The sequence below is a fragment of the Macaca fascicularis genome, chromosome X (genome assembly GCF_037993035.2).
Source record: "Macaca fascicularis isolate 582-1 chromosome X, T2T-MFA8v1.1".
NCBI lineage: Eukaryota > Metazoa > Chordata > Mammalia > Primates > Cercopithecidae > Macaca > Macaca fascicularis.
Genome location: NC_088395.1, coordinates 106,281,126 through 106,304,752, shown reverse-complemented (window position 1 = coordinate 106,304,752; position 23,627 = coordinate 106,281,126). Strand labels below are relative to the sequence as shown.

At 36.7% G+C, this 23,627-nt stretch overlaps 1 long non-coding RNA gene across 1 annotated transcript in view; it reads left to right on the top strand.

Annotated features, from left to right (window-relative positions):
* Window positions 1-23,164, top strand: part of LOC123571205 (uncharacterized) — a 166,608-nt gene extending 143,444 nt beyond the window's left edge. The window contains exon 4 of the long non-coding RNA XR_006695383.2: window positions 23,043-23,164. This is a non-coding gene — a long non-coding RNA (uncharacterized lncRNA). The remainder of the gene's footprint in view (window positions 1-23,042) is intronic.
* The last annotated feature ends 463 nt before the right edge of the window (window positions 23,165-23,627 follow it).

The window sequence follows — 23,627 nt, the reverse complement described above, 5'->3', positions numbered from 1 at the left end:
ATGAATAGGAGGAATCAATATTAAAATGGCCATACTGCCCGAAGCAAGTTGTAGATTCAATGCTATTCCCATTAAACTACCAATTACATTTTTCACAGAACTAGAATAAACTATTATAAAATTCATGTAATCAAAACAGAGCCTGAATAGGCAAGACAATTCTAAGCAAAAAGAATAAAACTGGGAACATAACATTACCCAACTTCAAACTATACTACAGGGCTACAGTAACCAAAACAGCATGTTACTGGTACAAAAGAAAACACATAGACCAATGGAATAGAATAGAAAGCCCAGAAATAATGCTGCACACATACAGCAATCTGAACGTCACCAAAGTTGCCAAAAACCAGCAATGAGGAAAGGACTCCCCATTCAATAAATGGTGCAGGGATAACTGGATATCCACATGCAGAATATTGGAACTGGGCCCATACCTTAAACCACATATGAAAATTAACTCTAGATAGTACAAAGACTTAAATATAAAACCCCAAACTAAAACTAAAAAAAAATAAAAAAATAAAAAAAAAATACAACCTGTAAGACAACCTAGGGAATACCATTCTGAACATAGGATCTGGCAAAGTTTTTGTGATTATGCCACCAAATGTAATGGCAACAAAAACAAAAATTGAGAAATGAGACATAATTAAACTACAGAGCTTCTGTACAGCAAAAGAAACTATGATCAGAGTAAACAGACAACTCATAGAATGGAGGACAACATTTACAAACTGCGCATCCAACAAAGGTCTAATATTGAGAATCTGTAAGGAACATGAAATTCACAAGCAAAATAAAGCAACGCCATTAAAAAGTGGGCAAGCACATGAACAGACATTACTCAAAAGAAGACATCATGTGGCCAACAAGCATATGAAAAAAAGGAAATTAAATAAAGAGCCTGAATAGGCAAGGCAATAATAATCACTATTCATCAAAGAAATTCAAATCAAAACTACAGTGAGATACAATCTCACGTCAGTCAGAATTACTATTATTAAAAAATCAAAAAATAACAGATGCCGGTGAGGTTGCAGAGAAAGGGGAACATTTATATGCTGCTGGAGAGAGTGTAAATTAGTTCAGTCATTGTGGAAAGCAGTATGGCAATATCTCAAAGAGCTAAAGACAGAACTGCCATTCAACCTAGCAATATCATTACTAGGTATATACCCAGAGTAATATAAATCATTCTACCATAAAGATACATGTGTGTGAATTTTCACTGCAGCATTATTCACAATATCAAAGGCATGGAATCAATCTAAATGCCCATCAATGACAGATTGGATAAAGAAAATATGGTATATATACACCATGGAACACTATGCAGTCATAAAAACGAATAACATCATGTCCTTTGTAGCAACATGGATGGAGCTGAAGGCCATTATCCTAAACAAATTAATGCAGGAACAGAAAAGCAAATACCATATATTTTCACTTATAAGTGGGAGCTAAACAGTGAGTACACATGGACAGAAATAAGGGAACAACAGACACAAGGACCTACTTGAGGGTGGAGGGTGGGAGGAGGGAAAGGATATAAAAACCTATCTATTATGCATATTACTTGGATGATGAAATAATCTGTACACCAAACTCTCATGATAGTTTACCTATATAATAAAACTGTATATGTACCCCTGAACTTAAAAGTAGAAAAACAGAAAATGTGACTTGCATCACTGTGATCATACTTAGATATAAGAATCGTTCAAACAGAAGGAAGATACACCAACTGGATTAGGAATAGCTGGCTGGTAGACATGAAGATCTCTTATCTTCTCATAACATTCGCCAGAGCCAGGGTATTTCTTCAGTGGCCTAGGAAGGCACCAGGGTTTGGTGGATGTTTTGGACAGTGATAGACAGTGTCACTGACTATCTTTATGCTCAGACCACAAGACCCCACCTTTTTTTGGGTAGAAATAATTGTAATAAAATCAAATATTTATGTAGATTTTACTTAAGCCCAGATGCTATTTGAAGCCCACTCTATACATTCTTATAGAATGCTTAGAAGAAGTAAATCTTTGAGGTAGGTGCCTTTATTTATCTACATTTTAGAGATAAGAAACCTGTGACATAACCAGGTTGAGTAACTATATTATTATTATGATTGTTCCCATATTACAATGTGGATCCTCAGGGAGTTATGTTGCACCCTAGATCTTTTCAAGCCTGTGTGGGAACACCACTTCTAGCCATCCTGTGTCAGCTGAACAAAAGAAAGAAGAGAGGGAAGGAGCAAGGGAAAGACAAGTGGAGAGAGAGAGGGGTGGCTGAGGGTTTGCCACAATATGTGCTTCCATGTACTCCAGGCTTCTCAGGACAGCTTCCAAGAATGTTCATAACTTAGCTGCTTGTGACTTAAGTGGGAAGAAAGAGTCAAAATAAGCAGCAAGGGAAAGAGACAGAGAAATAATTCCTCCAACCTTGTAGACTCAACGACATTGCAAAATAATATATTGCACGACCAAGCTACCATAGCTTTGTACATTTACAGGCCCATAACAATGACTACTAGTGCATCCTCATGGCATTGTCACTTATTACCACTTAGAATCCAAGAACCTGGTATACCTCGGATAGAGAGAACCCACACTCATAGAAAGACAGGGGTTCGATTCAGATGAGATTTTCCTGACATGAACAATTCAAGATCATAGCTACTTGATTATTTGCCTTCAGGTAGTGTTAGTAAGTCTGACGATACAGTCCCTCCAGCAGTAGCATTCCAGTCTCTAATTGGCACTGTTATTAGAGTCAAATGCAATTCATCCCGTTCCTACCAACCCATTTCCCAAACTCAATTTTCAGATACAAAATTTTAAATTGGATTCACAAGTCAGTTTTTGAGTCCCTACTGCATGCCTAGTACTCTGGTAAGTGCTAACGTCTGTGATTTAACTCAGTAACATGGGTATGGTGGAATCTACTGTGCTAGTTTTTGGTCCCCAGCCAAAACTGAGCAGAAAAGTTGTCTATGTTGAGAAAAAAACTGCTATTCAAGTTCAGAGTCTTATTGGTAAGCTTCCAAGGGCTCTGGGTCTAAGCTTTTGTTATTCTGTGTTTAGTTTGCTCAAGTTGATTGTGACTGCTGCAAGCAAGTTGCTCCAGTCCAAACAACGTTTTGGGGCATAAAAGGTGTTATTTTCACTGCTTATTATCAACTTTCAAAAGGATGCTGTAGACAAATGCTGCAGCGATCTCATTAGTTGGTATCTTCTTTGTGCACAGTCTCAGAGTGTTCTGTACTTTCATTATAAGATGTACACATGGAGAGTTGCACAGTACAACACATGTCATGCCTTGGAGAAGAGAAATGATTTAAAGGACTTTTTTGAAGTCCCTTCTTTCAGTGACCTGAAAAATCTTGATCTGTTAGCATTTGAATCTTGGTATAAAAAATCTTGATCTAATTTGGTCTGTGGGTATTATTTGTGACTTTGACTTTTCCTGGAGTGGAGGTAGAGGCGAGGCTGTGATATAACAACAATACAAATACTAAACTAAAACAAAATAAATAAAAGCAATTTATTTAAATACAGTACTATTTTAAAATGAGAAATTATTGGATTTTCAAAGTTATGCCATCAGAGTTATAAGTACCAATTACCTAAAAATTTGGGCCGGGCGCGGTGGCTCAAGCCTGTAATCCCAGCACCTTGGGAGGCCGAGATGGGCGGATCACGAGGTCAGGAGATCGAGACCATTCTGGCTAACACAATGAAACCCCGTCTCTACTAAAAATACAAAAAAATTAGCCGGACGAGGTGGCGGGCGCCTGTAGTCCCAGCTACTCGGGAGGCTGAGGCAGGAGAATGGCGTAAACCCGGGAGGCGGAGCTTGCAGTGAGCCGAGATAGCGCCACTGCACTCCAGCCTGGGCGACAGAGCGAGACTCCATCTCAAAAAAAAAAAAAAAATTTGTCTTCAACAAAACCATAAAAAATACATACACACACACACCGTATTTCAAAAGTGACATGCATATATAGCTTTGAGATGGTTATTTCTAATCTGTCGAGAAGTGATACAATGAGTATAATGAAAACTGTCAGTGAATTGCTTCTGCTTTATTCAAGGTGAAAATATCACTTTAATCACTTTCATGAAAATGTGATCATTTCTGTTTTCCTGTTCATTTAATATGACTGGGAATTATCATTTGCACTAAATTTTGCATAATGAACATGGAAACTTTACAGAAAACTAAGTATTATGACTAAAGTTTCTCTTAATCTATAATTACTTTGGAACTACCTATTATATCAACATAAATGACAAAGAACTTTGTGGTTAGTTTTCTTAATAAAAGAGTATTTGTCATTTTTTTCTAATGAGGATTTACTAAATATGATTAACCAAGAAGAGGCAATGACATTTTGTGTAGATGGCAGCTCTAGCAAATATATTTGTAAATATCATCTTGGCCATCACTAGGTATATTTTAATAGCAAAGTTAATAGCTGTCAATCAAGGTGAATGGGTAATTAGAAATCCTACTCTTACTGAATATAGTTTATTGTCATGTCAGATATTTTTTGGTCGCCCATTTTAGGGATGCATCCCAGCTAGGCCCAAACTAGTCACATGCCAAATATTCAGGGGTCAGATCTGAGAGTGTTGGTAGCCACCATTTAAGAAGAGATACTAAAGACAATTATATCCAGTGACAAAGCAACATGAATTCAGTTTGTCTCTCGAAGACATTGACCATTATTTACAGAAATAAGATAAAATATAGCAACTTGGTGTCAGAAGTTGAAGTTAAGAACAAATGGGAATACAGCAAAGCTGGATAATCTATAGCCTAGGGCAAATAGTTGAAATAACTGAACATCTGAATATATAGATATATAGATATTAGTATCACTGGACTTCATACCGAGCCACTTAATCTGAATTTTGGTGGAAAAGGACAGAAGGGGTTAGGGCCAGGCATTAGTATTTTTTAAACCTCTTCTATGTATATTTTAATGGTGAGCTGGGGTTGAGGAACTCTATTATAGAGCTGTGCTTATCAAATTTAATGTGCATATGAATCACCTGGAAATCTTGTTAAATGCAAATTCTGATTCAGTAAGTCTGAGGTATGGCCAGAGATTCTGTAATTTCTAACAAAGGCTCAGGTGATGATGATGATGTAAGTCCACAGACCACATTTTGAGTTTCAAATCATAGAGGATATTATCCACCAATGAATGGGTATGTGAAGCAGCAGGTGAAGAAGGGATATTTCATGTATGTAAGAGAAACAGGAAGGATGTTGAAAGAATGCGAGGGTGCTCTTTTGGGTTCACCTTGATGTGACTTGAAGATAGGAGAAGTCCTTTATGACTTTGTTATATTCTAGCTGTAGCTCAAAATGCTAGTGCGTGCAAAGGGGCTAGTAAATTCTAGAGCAGTTGTTTCAAACTGCTGTTTATTATAAAATCTTCTTTAATCAGAGCTCTGCTGGATTCCTTTCTGAAAAAAAAATATTCAACACTTTATTATCTCCAAAATAGCAAACAATCACCACTAGAACACGTGAACAGGTTTTCTCAATGGCCAGAAACACATTGATTTTAAAGTCACTGGCGGCTAATTTATTAATGGTTTCTTAAACTTGCTATAAAAACGAAGGTAAAAACACATGCTCTGCAGAAAGAAAAAGAAAACTCGTTTTTTAACAAGGTATCCAAATTTAATCCAAAACACACCGCTGAAAAATGACAGTCCCTGGAGCTCATCCCCTTTGCATGGTGACTTTAGGTAAATTTCTTAAACTGCTCTCTGAGAATAACAAAAAAGAGTGAAAAGATATTTTTGGTGTTAGGTCACGAATATGCAAAATTATTAATATTTTATAGAAACTCTTTGTAACCCTTGTCTCTCCGGACAGAACTAAAACTTGCATTATTGGTTAGGCATGTTCAATACCATCTTTACTGTATACATTTATATTTTGGAAATCATGATTTGGCCATCAGTCAGTGTTTTTTTGAGCTATGTGCCTATGTGGCTCAGAAATATAGTCCACTGCTTAAACAGGTGCCATGGTTTCATGTACACCACAATGCTGATACCTAAACATGTTCTGAGGTTCTACTGCTGTTTCAGGAGCTGTTCATGTGCATTTGATCAGTCTGAACAAAGAAAAGAAGAAAGGTCTCTGAGAGTAAAATTTGTTCATTCACTATTTCTCCTAACCATAAACCTTTTTTCAGCAAGTAAACAGTCAGCAGCTACTATTGTGATCTATTATATTATATTATTTGTATCCCTCCCCTGAATATATATGTAAATGAGACCATGTTTGTGAATTGCCTAGATCAGAACCAGGCACACAGTAGGTCAAAAGTATTAGACTTAATTCCTTCTCCATTAAGATCAAAGCCTAGTTTCCATTAGCGTGATTTTTGGAAAATTATTTAGCCTAAATTTCTTAACTGTAAAATAAGCATATACATATTATGCTTTGTAGCTTTTAAAATAAAATGTAAAGAAGTTAAATTAGGATTAATTCCACAGTTTAGTACCTAAATCATAGCAGGAATTTAATAAATTGTGACAATCAATAACATAATTTCAAATTAGTGGAACTAGAATTTGTAAAATTGAATTCTATTTTGATTTTTGTGTCAAAAACTTATAATCACAATGTATATAATTTTTCAAATGATTTATATACAAGTAGCAGTCACTTTCATAAAATACATACACCTATAGTATCTTCGGATTAAGATTCCAGCAGTTATTTGCAGTGTGATGTTTTTTGCAGTTCTGCTTCTTTTATTTTTATTTCTTTTTATCCCTTAGCCAGAAAGCGGCAGAGGTGGAAAGACCATTCGAGCATTATACAATTAGAATAGGATGGTCCTTCTTTCAAGCAATTAATTTTGTAGGCATATATTGGTGTACCCTTAATACTTTCTTTCTCTCAGACTGTTTACAGTTGACCCATTTCCATTCACATTAGGGCAGCTGCCAATCATATTTTCTGCCATTCAATATATGTATCCACTTCCCGCCCAAGGAAGATATATAACCATGAATATTATTTTAGTACTAAAATTGACAAAAGCTTCAAGTTAATGATAGTGATAATATTACCTACAATTTCAGTTTCAGGAGAAGGTGTAGTATAGTGGTTTAAAAGATCTCTGAAGTCAGATTGACTGAGTAAAGAATTCCAGATCTGAATTTGCTACCTTTGTGACCAAAGGCGAGTAATCTAATCTCTAATTGCCACTGTTCCTTCAAATATAAAATGATATAATAATAGTCATTACCATATAGTATGCCATGGAGATTAAATTGTTATATGTATAATGCTTAACCTGTGATAAGTATTCAATACATTTCAATTATGATGATGATGAAAATGACAATAATCAAACAATTTAAGTGGCTCCAAAAAAGCCAAAGGTTTTCTTTAGCACATTGAGCTTTTATAGTTCTATAGAAGGCAATCAATCAAGACGTCTTCTGCTCCATAAATCCCTTTGGTTTGAAATTTGATACTATTATATTAGGGCACTACCTTCTCTTTCTGCTTCCCTAAAAGGCACTGGTCTTTTTAATTCAGAGCTCCATTTCCTTGACAATCGGTGCATTCCAGGCTAGTATACTCTCTGTAACAAAACATTGCAACAAATTTCAGTACTTTTTGCCAATGGAAATTGCTCTCTTGTTCATGTGAATATGGCCTTTGTTGGCTTTTTATCCTTTCCTAACACTCATGGGAATATATGAAATACAAAAATTCTCTTACCACAGAGTTAACTTTAAAAACATGTAATTAGTACATTTTTAAAAATTCCATTGAGATAGTATTTTCATGCAGAAAGCAGTATTTCTCCAGCTTACTAAATGAACTTGGAGACACCCCTCACTTACCTATGTGGCAGAAGGTAGGCATCTTCTTCAGTTGTCTGACTCAGAGACTGAGTTGTGGAACATCCTCCTTATTCTGACAAGCAACTTTTATCAGTATAATGCAGTTGCTGGAAGTCCTTAGTTTGAATACTGTCTTTGTCACTTAGCTGGATGACCTTAGAGTAGTCACCTTCTCAAACGCCAGTTTTCTGGGAAGTAAATAATATAATTTATGTAATGCTATTTAATAAGAAAACTGCTACATAAGTACTCAGCAAATGGTTATTATTGTTTCTATTATCATCTTCATATGTGTGACTTCTTGGATTGCTTCCCTATTTCACGCAGTCTTCAGCAAAGCAAACATACAGAAAGATCCATTGCTATTTAATGTCATTTATTTCCTCTCTTTTTCTGTTTTTTACTCTGAGATGGCCAGAGTTATCCCTACCCCCATAATATGATATATTCTCCTATTGAAGTTTAGTTACAAATAAAGGGAAAAAGCCTGACACAGTGACTGGCTTGTGCATGTAGTCACCATTGAAAAACAGTATCTTATTTATTGTTGTAACTATTATCATTGTCAGTTATTACTGAATGACCAAGTTTATTTTATTTTGCAAAAAATCTAGAAATAGCTTACAAAATCCTCTAGAATGATTCTTGTTTTCCTATGAAATACAGCCATACACACACACACACACACACACACACACACACACACACACACACACACACATATATATATAAAGAATTGGATTCAGACTATGAGCTTCACCTCATTTTAGACTTTAAACCTGAAGAAACTGGGATCCTGAAATGTAGAAGACCTAGAGTGTTAGTTAACCTAGGGAAATAGATTATCTACTATTTCCCTTATCTGCTCTTTGGCAAAGACCACACTCACTCTTCAATGTAGAAGTCCAAAACCCTACTGTGATTAGGTGAGGACAGAGCAAATTATGCTCTGTAGTACTGATCCAGGGATACTCAGAACAAATTAAAAGAAATTTTTCACAGCAGAATTTTTTATTAGCAATATCTACTGCCTACACAAATATAGCTGAAATTTTATCTGAGATGTCAAATACATCCACAGCATCTCTTTATGTTCTCTCTCAAATCCCCCCTTCTCCTCAATTTGCTGATGACCAGCAGTGAGAAGACTCCCAGTCAAAATGGTGCCCTGAGACCCAGGATCAGAAGTACCTTCTCAGGAAAAAAAATGGGCAAATGATTGAAGCAGCAGTGGCAGCAGTAGCTGTAACCCACTAATTGAAATACCAAGATGGGTGACCCCATTTTCAGCCATTCAGGGTTGAGTGAAAAGCTGCTGCAGGCACCTTTCTTTCACTAACATGGGTCCTCTTATTAAGATTCTGGAGCTATCAACCTGCAAAAGTCATGGCTGTACAGCCCTTGACCTCCACAGATGAATCAGTGCTGCCTCCAGCAATCTCAAGTTTTCCTTGATATAATCCAGTTGTACCATTAGGACAGGAAAGACAAGGAGCACTGAAGTAGGTCCCCAAAGCCATGAAGGTTGAGCAACCGGAGGGTTGTTGACACACTAAAAGCTGAAGTCTCGTGTAGCTTCCAAAACTGATATACACTGATTTTAGAACAGATTTTTAAAAATACCTTTAGTTCATTCGCTTTTATGTTGAAAATGTAGGCAACTGAATGTCAGCTGAGTAAACCTGGGCAGTACTTAATATTAGTCTCTCAAGAGTTTGAAGAGCACATGCTCCTTACCATTTGTGTGTCTTTCTAATCTATATAAAAGGATTTCCTACTCATGAATAAATGATGTAAATATTTATCAGCAAGACTATTAATATGATATTAAACATACAAGTTTGCCATGCTTTTGCATTGGTTTAATTTTGCTTTGGGTTTATTCAATTAATAAAGTAAGGCAGTGAATGAGATTACATATCTGTATGGCTCACATGTGCTCATGCGCAGACTCTTCCACCAGGTGAAATCTTGCCTACAGCATCTCTCCTGCCATCAAAGGAGCTGCCAAAGTGGCAAAGATCCTTTAAAGACTGATGTAAGTACCTCCCAAAAGGCCTGTGCCTTTGCCCTTAGCTTAGACAGTAGCTAGCTGCACCTGCAGGGCCCAACCCCTCCTGCGGTCTATAAACACTTGCCTGAAAGCCCCTGCCTAACTCCACACAACAGGACGTATAAAATAGGACAGAACGCAAATAGCCACAGTTCTAGTTTCGGAGCTTATCTCAAGTCTTCTGCTCTTGCAGGTTCTCTAGACACTGATTCTTAAGTTTTCATGCTGTAACCAACTTTCCTGCTTTCCATCCCTTGTTTTATGAACTTCTAGTACTATTCACATGACAGTGGCGACCCTGCACCAAGGAAAGTGGGCCATGTCTCAAGATGTCACAGAGTTTCATTGTGTGGTTTACAGTCAGCCATATAATAGGCCTCACTTCCAGAGTGAAGGTATAACCCTTTGTGGAAGTTCACATACAGTTCTCCTCTTCTTGAAAGTCCATATGTGACTCTCCCCACTCTCCTAGACAGTATCTGTTCAAAGGCATAAAGAAATCCATATTGGGGCCGGGCGCGGTGGCTCAAGCCTGTTATCCCAGCACTTTGGGAGGCCGAGACGGGGGGATCACGAGGTCAGGAGATCGAGACCATCCTGGCTAACACGGTGAAACCCTGTCTCTACTAAGAAATACAAAAAAAAAAAAAAAACTAGCCGGGCGAGGTGGCGGGCGCCTGTAGTCCCAGCTACTCGGGAGGCTGAGGCCGGAGAATGGCGTGAACCCGGGAGGAGGAGCTTGCAGTGAGCTGAGATCCAGCCACTGCACTCCAGCCTGGGTGACAGAGCGAGACTCCGTCTCAAAAAAAAAAAAAAAAAAAAGAAATCCATATGTGTTTAGGAAAGCCTTCATACCTAGGAAATCTGGGGGCACCTCTATTAATCTGGGTGGACCTCTAAGATTTTATCTACTGAGGAAAAAATGTGGTTTCTAAGACTGATCCTGGGAAACTTAACAACAGGTCTCTATCTTTGCATCTTTCAGGCCTACCTTAACAAGTGGAGCCTCAAAGGAATTCTTACAGAGTGCCCCCTCTCTCTGAAAGCAGTGTGAAGCAAGGAATAGAAAGGAATGTAAAGTGGTTAGACATTAAACAGCTAGCATACCACATTCATAATTCACCTCCATAGTCATTTACTTCCTAGAACCATTTTTCTTAACTCATCTGTCCTGTTGTACTCTACAGCTTACAAGCCTATACCTGTTATTGAACTTGCTGCCTCAGACAATGTCCCTGGACTCAACCTTTCATCTGATTAGATGTACATATGTTACTTAATGCTTTGAGCTTTCTGAAGTTTGGTTTCTTTATAGTAAGATCTGTTCTGCTGCTGTTCACACAATTTCTATCTGTGTTTCAGTAATAGAAATACTTGGTTATTGACTATTTAGTAAGTTATTGAAGAAAAATGGAATGATATTATGCCTCGAACTTTCCAAAGACTTAAAAATTTTACTATCATTATTGCTAGTAATAAGTAATAATCACTTAAAAATTCTTGAATTCAGAACGGAAATTATATTCGTGACAGTTTTTTAACTAGTGAGCTCTGTTGAGTGCGTGAAGTGTCAATGTGGTGACTTGATTTTAAATTTAAGTTTAATGGAGTAAATGAGAATTTCCAAGGATATAAAATAACTATGGTGAATTTTAATATTCAATATATAATCTAAATAATTATGAAATGATCTTTCCTGGGATAGGAACCATGTTTTACTTATCTTTTTATCTTCCACAGTACATAGAAGGCATGCAATAGATGTTAGTTGAAGAAACAGTGAACAATAGAAAGAGGAATGACTTTTCCATTTGGCAAACTTACTGTGAGGTATTTCATAAGATAGTTAAATGCACATAGAACAATATAATGCCACTCAAACTGAATGTTAGGCTTTGAAAATGTAGTTCACATTCTATTTTCAAGTAAGTGTGCTGTCTAATGGGAAATAAATTCTAAAATTATAATGGAAGTCAATAAGCAAATATAATTTAATATACACATTTACTTTCCAAGACTGTGTTTTCCACGACTACATTTAACGCATAAAATTAGGCCAGTATCCTAAGACAAGATAGTATAGCTGATGATGTCATCTTGTAAAAAACTTATTGACTATTCATGGGAGAGATTCTTCTGTCTTAAATAATACCAACTGAAAAAAAATCAATAGCTGTATAATACAATCAAAACAGTTATATGTATGACTTTGGTCCTATGACTTAATGTTCAAGGAGGACTTCAAATAAATTTGCTGTATGTTTTATTCTTAATTTTACTCAAAACTCTCCAATGCAAATATTGCATAAAAGTATAAACTACAACTAATCAACTTATGCAAGTGTGTACAACAACTTTTGGATCCAGATTCAGGAGGGTTTTTTTTTTTTTTTTTTTCATTTTTTGGTCCAAAGTTAAGGAAAGAGCTGGATGCTCTGTCCATCTTCCTCATGTGTAGAAATAAGGCTTCATCCTAATTAGCTTATCATTTCTTCTCCTAGAAATCAGCTTAATGGTTTCTGTAGCAATCAGGATAGGCCAGGAGGATATTTTGGAAACAAACAATCCCAATGTCTTGGTGGCTTAAAGTATCAAAGTTTATTTCTCACCTTCCCAGGCTACTGGAGCCTCTGTAATCCTGAACATTGCCTGTCACTGTAGCAAAGAAAAGGAAAGAAGTCAGTAAGTCTCACACCAGCTCTTAAAGCTTCCGTCTGAAAATGCCACAGGTCACTATTTCACTAATGAAAATGAGTTACAAGGCCACATCTAATTCCAAGGAGACAGGAAGTATAATTCTACTATTTGTCCAGAAGGAGAACCAGAAATTATTAATGAAAAGTACTAATGACCAATAATATTCCTCTTCCTAATCCACCTATGTTAGGCCAGAAGCATATGATTTCTCTTAAATTATCTGTATTTAATTAAAATGACTTATTTTTAGTGTGCTGGCCAAGCTCAAAGGTCAGCATTAAGTCATAGTTTATATTGTTATCTGATTTCTGCTAGTTTTTACTGTCAGGGTGACTTGTCAAGTAACTTTTGTTAAGTTTTTAAGTTTTCATTCCCACCTCTTCCCACCCCCATTTTGAAATAAGCCATCTGCTTAGTATACAATAAAAGTGAGGGCTTGATTTTCAAAATTAGGTGCTTAATTAGATTGGCTAACCCACTGGGTAGGGACTGCTTTGAACTGCCTCAAATTCCATAGAGTTATCTCAAGAAGTAGCTTGCAGTGCTGTTGTTATTCACCAAATCTTTAATTTGATGACTAAGATATGGAGTTGACTGTCGATGCGCCTCAGTGCCTGTTTGAAGACTCCAAGTGGGCTATGAGTATCTGGAGGATATCGGGGTAGAGATTGGCTATCATCAATAAAATACTCACACTTCAAATATTGCACATTAGTATTGATATGTGCAAATGTATTTAATGCCATTGTATTGGAGCATCATCTTCAATAGACTTTTTATCAACTTTGAATCTCCCTGGTAACTAACCATCTCCCTGGTAACAAACCATTGGCACATGTTTATTGGAATAGCTCTGTTGTAAATAAATGCAATCAGCAAATTAAAACTGTAATAGGCCCTGATGCTACCAAATGTAAGCTGCAGACACTCCCTCATTATAACCTCAGCCCTAAGCAAAATTATGATGAAAATGGGAACAGTAATGTGATCCATACTTCTTTTAATGTCAGTTTTTAAATTAGATGATCAATATTCTGCATTATTAAATTTCTGGCTAAATATAAAGGATCATCCTTCCTAACTTATGTAACAACTGTATTTCTCTGAGGCCATATGGAAAATATTTGTTTCAATAGTTTACGATGTGGCAGTTGGTCGTTGGCCTATCTGTATAAAGACGGTAAACAAGTATAAGTATGACTTTGATGTTAGAATAGTTCTCCATTAGTGAAAACTCATAAATTGCTCTGCCAACCCCTGTCTTTTGTACACCTCCCTGTACTTTGTCAAATGTAAACTTTGTTAAATTTATCTGTTAGTAAATTTGATTTCTCATAGACTATGTGCTTAGTGGTAGAAAGTAGCCATTTTTAGAACGTACTGAGATGTTTTCTAATCCATCAGCTAAAATGAGAGACTGGTGTTTTCAGCATTGTAGTTAGATTCTCATGATTCCTTCTTTGATACTGAGGTACAATTATGATGAGCATAGCGAGCATGTGTGCGTGCATGTGTTTGTGTGTGTGTGTGTGTATTTTTCTAATTTCTATTATATTAAGAGGAAGAATGATTCTTCAGAGACCACTTAGCTAAAAAAATGTTGAACTGAGATAATCCGAGCACTACAGAGCTGCCATTCTCTTCGGATAAACGGTCAGTATTATTGGCCTCAGTTAATGGTAATTGTGATGCATATTATAGTAACTGTTGCCTGAAGGTGTTGCCATAAACACGATATCAGCATATCTTCCAGTGGAGTTTACAGTGAATGAAAAAACTGGGAATATAAAGTGTATTTTGCCTGATCTTGCAAAGAAAAAAATATAAATACCCCATAGCCAAATTGTCATATGTGTTTCAAAAGTCATGTAACAGCATTTCTTACTACCATTTATTCAGTGATTGATATGCTAAGACTGTACTATTAATAAATTCTTTGTAGCCATTATCTCACTTAATTCTTACAGCAACCCTATGCAATACATACCAGTATTACTCTCACTTTTTGTGCAAAGAAACAAGCTCAGATAACGCATCCAAGATTATGCGCCAGTAACGATATGAGATTCAGCTCTGATCTGTTTCATACCAAAGTTGTGTTCTAAGACACTGTCATATATTGTTACAGAATTATAAAATAAGGTAAACCTTAATTTCTGGTTGAAAGTAATAACTCCTCAGGTAGAACAGCACCTGACACATACTAGGGGATTAAAAACTATTTATTAAATGAATTAATAATACTAAGTTCAATTTTCCTAAGTGTGGTAGATGGAAATCTAAAATGGCACCCACAATTTGCCACTAACCTCCTCCCCCATCATATACACATCCTGCATAGTACCTGGGATGTAAATATTATCAATCTTACTTCTGTGATTAGATTATGTTATATGGCATAGTCAACCTTAAGATAGGGAAATTATATGGGAGGTCCTGACATAATCACATAAACCCTTTAAAGCAGCGTTTTCTCTGGCTAGTTATAAAAGATGTCAGAGGTTTGAAACATGAGAACATCTTAACATGTCATTGCTAGCTTGAATATGGAGAGGGACATCCTGCAAAAAATGTAAGTGACCGTTAGTAGTTGAGATTGACACTTAGCTGACAGCCAGTAAACCAAATGGGAACCTCCCATCAATAATAGACTGGATAAAGAAAATGTGGCACATATACACCATAGAATACTATGCAGCCATAAAAAAGGATGAGTTTGCGTCCTTTGCAGGAACATGGATTAAGCTGGAAACCATCATTCTCAGCAGACTATCACAAGAACAGAAAACCAAACACAGCATGTTCTCACTCATAAGTGTGAATTGAACAATGAGAGCACACGGACATAAGGAGGGGAATATCACACACCAGGGCCTATCGGTGGGTCGGGGCTAGAGGAAGGATAACATTAGGAGAAATACCTAATGTAGATGACTGTTTGATGGGTGCAGCAAACCACCATGGCACGTGCATACCTATGTAACAAAAGGGCGCATTCTGCACATGTATCCCAGAACTTAAAGCATAAAAAAACAGAATTGGGGACCACAGTCTAAAATCACAAGGAACTGAACACTGTGAATAACATTCATGAGCTTAGAATGAAAAATTTCCCCAGCACCTCCAGATAAAAACTCAAGCCAAATACCTTGATTTTAGCCTTGTGACATTCTACCCAGAGAACCTACTCATAGTTTGCCAGACTTCTACAGAATTATGAACTAATAAATGAGTGGTGTTTTAAGCTACTATTTTGCGGTAATTTGTTACACAATGATAGAAAATTAATACACCAGTTATATTAAGTAACTGTGCAGCCATATGCAGCCATATGGACCTTATTTTGAGATTTTTTAAAGGACTGTCAGTTGGCTTTTTATATAAAATGTTTGAGCCAGTGTTTTAAAATTTTATGCAGAGCGAGTATCACAGTCTATGGAAAGTATTTATTGTTAGTTTTTATATATGTGTGAAAATAGCCCAAAAATTTGAAGATCAACAACAATTTGAAAGAATCACATATACTTTTTTTCCTTTTTAACTCATCAAATGTCACAATATACTGGCTGTAAAAGAGGGACTAGAGAGAGTATACTAGTTAGTGACCCATGAGAAAGTGTGCTGTACTCCAAAACAACTGCTTGGGTTTTCTAATTTGTATCAGCAGAAATCTGGAGAACAGGCACGGGAATGGATACTAGGGGTGTGGGATAATGGTGGAAGGAACATAAAGTTGGATCAGGCTGAACTTTTAGATATGGGCCACTAAGCAGGGATTCTGCATTTAATGCTATTAATAATTCTGGTCTAGCATATTTTAAATAGGTCTTTTCAAAAGTTTCAATCAGACATTTAGCTCTAACACTATTGTGATGGTTAATGTTGAGTGTCAACTTGATTGGATTGAAGGATGCAAAGTATTATTCCTTAGTGTGTCTGTAAGGGTGGTGTCAAAGGAGATTAACATTTGAGTCAGTGGACTGGGAGAGGCAGACCTGTCCTCAATCTGGGTGGGCACCATCTAATCAGCTGCCAGTGCAGCTAGAACAAAGCAGGCAGAATAAGTTGGAAAGAGCAGACTTGCTGAGTCTTCTTGCCTTCATCTTTATCTTGTGTTGGATACTTCCTGCCTTTGAACAACAGACTCCCAGTTCTTCTACTTTTGGACTCTTGGGCCTATACCAGCAGTTTGCCAAGGGCTCTCGGCCTTCAACCACAGACTGAAAGCTGCAATGTCGGGTTCCGTACTTTTGAGGTATTGAGATTCAGACTGTCTTCTTTGCTCCTCAGCTTGCAGATGGCCTATCATGGAACTTCACTTTGTGAATCAATTCTCCTTAATAAACTCCCCTTCGTATATACATATATCTTATTACTTCTGACTAATACAACTCTTAACTGAATCTTTGGTGGCAATTACTTCAATGTGTGATATATAGCCTAAGAGTTTCCTAGAAATATAGTTACATTATGTGTAAGAATCTAATCTGAATTCTACCATGTGTTAAGAGTTATGGGACAAATGATCTATATGATATCACATTTAAGAATTTGGGCTCTTCACTGTCATTTAAAATGTTATTTTTACCTAGGGTAAAGGGACAGGGTGGGTATTTCCATAATAATAGAAGGCAACAAATGTATTACAAGTGGTGGGGAAGTTGGTAAAACGGATGCAAGTTTTGGTTTATACTTCAATATGATTTTGTGTAAAACTCAGTTTGCAGAAATGTCATTCCAAGTGATAGTGTCAGAGGTTGAGTGAATACAGCTATGTTTTTATCCTAACGGGAATTTCCTGGACTGAGAGCTAGGAAGAAAATCTTTTTACTTGTAAACTGAGCAAATTTGATCTGGAAATCACTGAAAGGGAATAAATATGGAGCCCCAAGACTCCATATGGAGTCATTTTAATAGTTATTTTTCTGCCTATAAATACACTTTCAGTGAAAAAGCTGGCAGCTTTATTGAACGTGATACCTGCAGTTTGGTTGAAAGAATAGGTACAAACCTGTCAACTCCCAGTGGTTGCTGTTTGGTTGAAAGACTAGGTACAAACCTGTCAACTCACAGTGGCTTTCTCCCATAAGCACCAGTATCACTTAAAGCCTGGGATGGACTCTTTTTATTGTAGAACTACTTTATTCAAAGGTCTTGACTCCAAAGAAGTAAATGCAACTGAGATAATAGAATAACATCGATTGACTGGCTGCACAATCTGTATAATGTTAGGAAAGCATGAAAATGTATAGTTTCAATATTATTTAGTCCTAGCCAAGGAGCTTATTATTATATTTTCCTCTGGAAAATTCGGTATTTTTAAAAATCATTGTGTGCTATATTAATCAGGATTTTCTACATTTAAGCCAAACCAGAAGACAGTGTAGTGGGATCATATGATTGATATTTTGCAGCCTATAGGTCACCACGTGATTTCAGCCAAATAAATTATTCAGAAAACATTTTAGAGCTCTCTGAGAATTTGCAGTTTATATCTTCTGACCTGCATTACTTAAAGCTTCAAAATAAGAAGTAGCCTTAATTTTCTGTAAGAACATTTTCCTACTTATACAGTCATCTGAAAGGACTAGGCCATAGCCATGTTGTAAAGAATTTATAGGCAAAGGTTATGCAGTTTCTTTGAAGAAGGATTTTGTTACATTGCAATCATGAAACTAGAGAAAGGAAACACAAGTACATAAAGAGATAGGTAAAATAGTGGAATCTAGTGTGCTTTTTGGTTACTAGTTCAATTATTTTCTTAGATAATTGTGTTTTTAAGCTAATTATATTATTCTAAATATTATACAAATGAACAGACCTATTCAATTACAAAGACTCAACAGGAGTATTTGAGAGTAGTCCTTTGGTAGAGTTAGGAAGGATAATTGAAAAAAGAAAAGGCTAACTGTGGTCTTAAGCCCAATTCGTTGTTTAAAGTGAGAAGAGTATTTGGCCTGGCCTTTGCCCCACTGTTGTTAAACTTATTTCTCTTTTCACCTGATATCATTAAATGCCACCCTAAAAGAGGGCTTAAAAACTATAGCCTGTGGGCCAAATCAGACCCACTACCTGTTTTTTGAATATTAAAAAAAAAAAAGTCATAACAGTCTCTCATACCACAGTGCAATCAAATTAGAACTCAGAATTAAGAAATTCACTCAAAATTGCACAACTACATGGAAACTGAATGACCTGCTCCTGAGTGACTCCTGGGTAAATAACGAAATTAAGGTGGAAATCAAGAAGTTCTTTGAAACCAATGAGAACAAAGAGACAACATACCAGAATCTCTGGCACACAGCTAAAGCAGTGTTAAGAGGGAAATTTGTAACACTAAATGGCCACATCAGAAAGCTTGAAAGATCTCAAATCAACACTGTAACATCACTATTAAAAGAACTAGAGTTCATGTCCTTTTCAGGGACATGGAAGAAGCTGGAAACCATCATTCTTAGCAAACTATCACAAGAACAGAAAACCAAACACCACATGTTCTCACTCATAAGTGGGAATTGAACAATGAGAACACATGGTCTCAGGGAGGGGAACATCACACACTGAGGCCTGTCGGGGAATGGGGGGCTTGGGGAGGTATAGCATCAGGAGAAATACCTAATGTAGATGATGGATTGATAGGTGCAGCAAACCACCAAGGCACGTGTATACTTATGTAACAAACCTGCACGTTCCGCACATGTATCTCAGAACTTAAAGTATAATAATAAAAATAAAAATAAAAGAACTAGAGAAGCAAGAGCAAACAAATCCAAAAGCTAGCAGAAGACACGAAATAACTAAGATCAGAGCAGAACTGAAGGAGATAGAGGCACAAAAAAATGCTTCCAAAAATCAATGAATCCAGCAGCTGGTTTTTTGAAAAAATTAACAAAATAGATAGACTGCTAGGTAGACTAATAAAGAAGAAAAGAGAGAAGAATCAAATAGACACAAATAAACTAGAAAATCTAGAAGAAGTGGATACATTCCTGGACACAAATACCCTCCCAAGACTAAACCAGGAAGAAGTCAAATCCCTGAATAGACCAACAACAAGTTCTGAACTAGAGGCAGTAATTGAGAGCCTAACAATAGCCTAACAACCGGAAAAAAAAAAAAAAAAGAAAGCCCAGGGTCAGACGGATTCACAGCCAAATTCTACCAGAGGTACAAAGAGGAGCTGGTACCATTCCTTCTGAAACTATTCCAAACAATTGAAAAGGAGGGTCTCCTCCCTAACTCATTTAATGAGGTCAGCATCATCCTGACACTAAAAGCTGAGAGAGACACAATGAAAGAAGAAAACTTCAGGCCAATATCCCTGATGAACATCAATGTGAAAATCCTCAGTAAAATACAGGCAAGCTGAATCCAGCAGTACATCAAAAAGCTTATCTACCACGATCTAGTAGGCTTCATCCCTGGGATGCAAGGCTGGTTCAACCTACACAAATTAATAAACGTAATCCATCACATAAACAGAACCAATGACAAAAATTACATGATTATCTCAATAGATGCAGTAAAGGTCTTCAATAAAATTCAACATCCCTTCATGATAAAAACTCTCAATAAACTAGGTATTGATGGAACATAACCTAGGTATTGATGACAAACCCAGAGCCAGTATCATACTGAATGGGCAAAAGTGGAAAGCATTCCCTTAGAAAAATGGCACAAGACAAGAATGCCCCCTCTCACTGCCCCTATTCAACATAGTATTGGACGTTCTGGTCAGGGTAATCAGGAGAGAGAAATAAAGAGTATTCAAATAGGAAGAAAGGAAGTGAATTGTCTCTGTATGCAGATGATATGATTCTATATTTAGAAATCTCAAAAACTCTTTAAGCTGATAAGCAACTTCAGCAAAGTCTCAGGATACAAAATCAATGTGCAAAAATCCCAAGCATTCCTATACACCAACAATAGACAAGCAGAGCTCCAAATCATAAATGAACTTCCATTTGCAATTGCTACAAGGAGAATAAAATACTTAGAAATACAGCTCACATGGGTCGTGAAGTACCTCTTCAAGGAGAACTACAAACCACTGCTCAAGGAAATAGGAGAGGACACAAACAAATGGAAAAACATTCCACCCTCATGGGTAGAAAGAATCAATATTGTAAAAATGGCCATATTGCCCAAAGTAATTTATATATTCAATGTTATTCCCATCAAAGTACAATTAACATTCTTCACAGAATTAGAAAACCTACTTTAAATTTCAGATGGAACCAAAAAAGGGCCCATATAGCCAAGACAATCCTAAGTCAAAAGAACAAAGCTGGAGGCATCACACTATCTGACTTGAAACTATACTACAAGGGTGCAATACCAATAAAATATGGTACTGGTACCAAAACAGACATATAGACAAATGGAGCAGAACAGAGATCTCAGAAATAATACCACACATCTACAACCATCTGATCTTCAACAAACATGCAAAAAACAAGGAATGGGGAAAGGATTCCCTATTTAATAAATGGTGCTGGGAAAACTGGCTAGCCAAATGCAGAAAACAGAAACTGGACCCCTTCCTTACCTCTTATACAAAAATTAACTCAAGATGGATTAAACACTTAAATGTAAAACTCCAAACCATAAAACCCTAGAAAAAAGACTAGGCAATACCATTCAGGACATAGGCATGGGCAAAGACTTCATGACTAAAACACCAAAAGCAATTGCAACAAAAGTCAAAATTGACAAATGGGATCTAATTAAACTAAAGAGCTTCTGCACAGCAAAAGAAACTAACATCAGAGTGAACAGACAAACTACAGAATGGGAGAAAATTTCTGCAATCTATCCATTTCACAAAGGTCTAATATCCAGAATCTACAAGGACCTTAAACAAATTTACAAGAAATAAACAACCAACCCCATCAAAAAATGGGCACAGGATATGTGCAGACACTTCTCAAAAGAAGATATGTATGCGATCAAGAAACATGAAAAAAAGCTCATCATCACTGACCATTAGAGAAATGCAAATCAAAACCACAATGAGATATCATCTCACACAAGTCAGAATGGTGATTATTAAAAATTCAAGAAGCAATAGATGCTGGTGAGGCTGTGTTGTTCGGAATGTAAATTAGTTCAACCATTGTGGAAGACAGTGTGGCAATTCCTCAAGGATCTAGAACCAGAAATACCATTTGACCTAGCAATCCCAGTACTGGGATATATACCCAAAGGATTATAAATCATTCTACTCCAAAGACACATGCACATGCATATTTGTTGCAGCAGTATTTACAATAGCAAGGACATTGGACCAGTCCAAATGCCCATCAATGATAGACTGGATTAAAAAAATGTAGCACATATACACCATGGAATACTATGCAGGCATGAAAAGAAATGAGATCATGTCCTTTGCAGGGACATGGATGAAGCTGGAAGCCATAATTCTCAGTAAACTGACACGGAAACAGAAAACCAAACACTGCTTGTTCTCACTCATAAGTGGGAGTTGAATAATGAGAACATATGGACACAAGGAGAGGAATAACACACACCTGGGCCTGTCTGGGAGTGGGGGACTAGGGGAGGGAGAGCATTAGGACAAATACCTAATGCATGTGGGGTTAAAACCTAGCTGACCGGTTGATAAGTGCAGCAAACTAGCATGGTACATGTATACTTGTGTAATAAATCTGCACGTTATGCACATGTATTCCAGAACTTAAATTAAAATTTAAAAAACAATCATAGAAGTTTGTTTGTTTACACCAATGCTTGCTTTCCCATTGTGATGGCAGAGTGTAATAGTTGTAACTGCGTTCTCCTTAGGTCTAAAATATTTGCTGTTGGGCCATTTACAGAAAATGTTTTCTGACCCCTATCTTAAAAAATTAGCCTTCCTGTACGTCCACCCCTATCAGTTTCTCTAGGACAAATTCTATCCAGATGATAACATGTACAAATAGCTGTTTTTCAGCACTCTGAGACTTAGTCACTTTACCCCCACTACAGGTGAACTTCCTCCATTCTAACTGACTTTTTAAAGTATATTATTTAGTTCGTATTCTTGTGCTTGAGTCATTTGGCGTTGTAGCCTGCCTAATACTCTTGTATCTGGGTCTTGCCTTTGCTTTGATTTCTATCTTCTTGCCTTAATTCCTGTTACTGAACCTTAGCACGGTGACTATAGCCCTACTATACATTGGCTAACTTCCACTCTGCCTCTTGCTTACCCAGACTTTGAGTGTCACTACCCTACAGTGGTTATCCATCCATTAGTTGAAGCACATGGCTGCCTACAGGCATGCTTGCCTAGGTTTCAGAGTATAGCTATTATTCACTTTGAATGCTATACATTGGATGATGGATTGTGTTCTCAGCACTATTGACTGAGTTGGTCCAAATGTGTGTTTCTCATCCAGGTGCAGAGTTTGTTTCAGATCCCAGTCCTCCAAGTTTTCTTCATCCTATCCTATAACAGGTAAGTAGCTATGCTAAAGCCAGAAAAAAATATAAATGTTGTGTTAGCAATTTTATTGGAGAAAGAAGAAGGGTAGTTTTGTCACAGACACAGACTCATCCAAAGAAAATGAACAGATAGAACAAAATAGTGGTACTGCCTTTTGAAAAGGAGTGGGGTAGAATCCTATGTCATTGTTTAAATTATTTCAATATTAATACTCATTATCAAATGTTGGAATCAGTTATTTATACTAGATAAAAAGGTAAACATTTAAAGTAATTTGGTAAAGAACCGTGAACCCCAAGGTAAACATACAGTTTTAGGCTACAGATAATGAGTGGTCTCTGGTGGTGGTGATGGAGTAGGTAAAAGAGATTGGATTGGATAGCACAAGAATTGTTTCCATTGCACCAATAGAGCAAAAAATCTCACTAAGAGGCAAGGAAAAAAAATCCTCCCAAGCTGATTTTAATGACTATGACAGTTTTTGCTGAGATGTAAGCATGCCTATCTGATGAGTATATATATTATAGGGTTTATACAT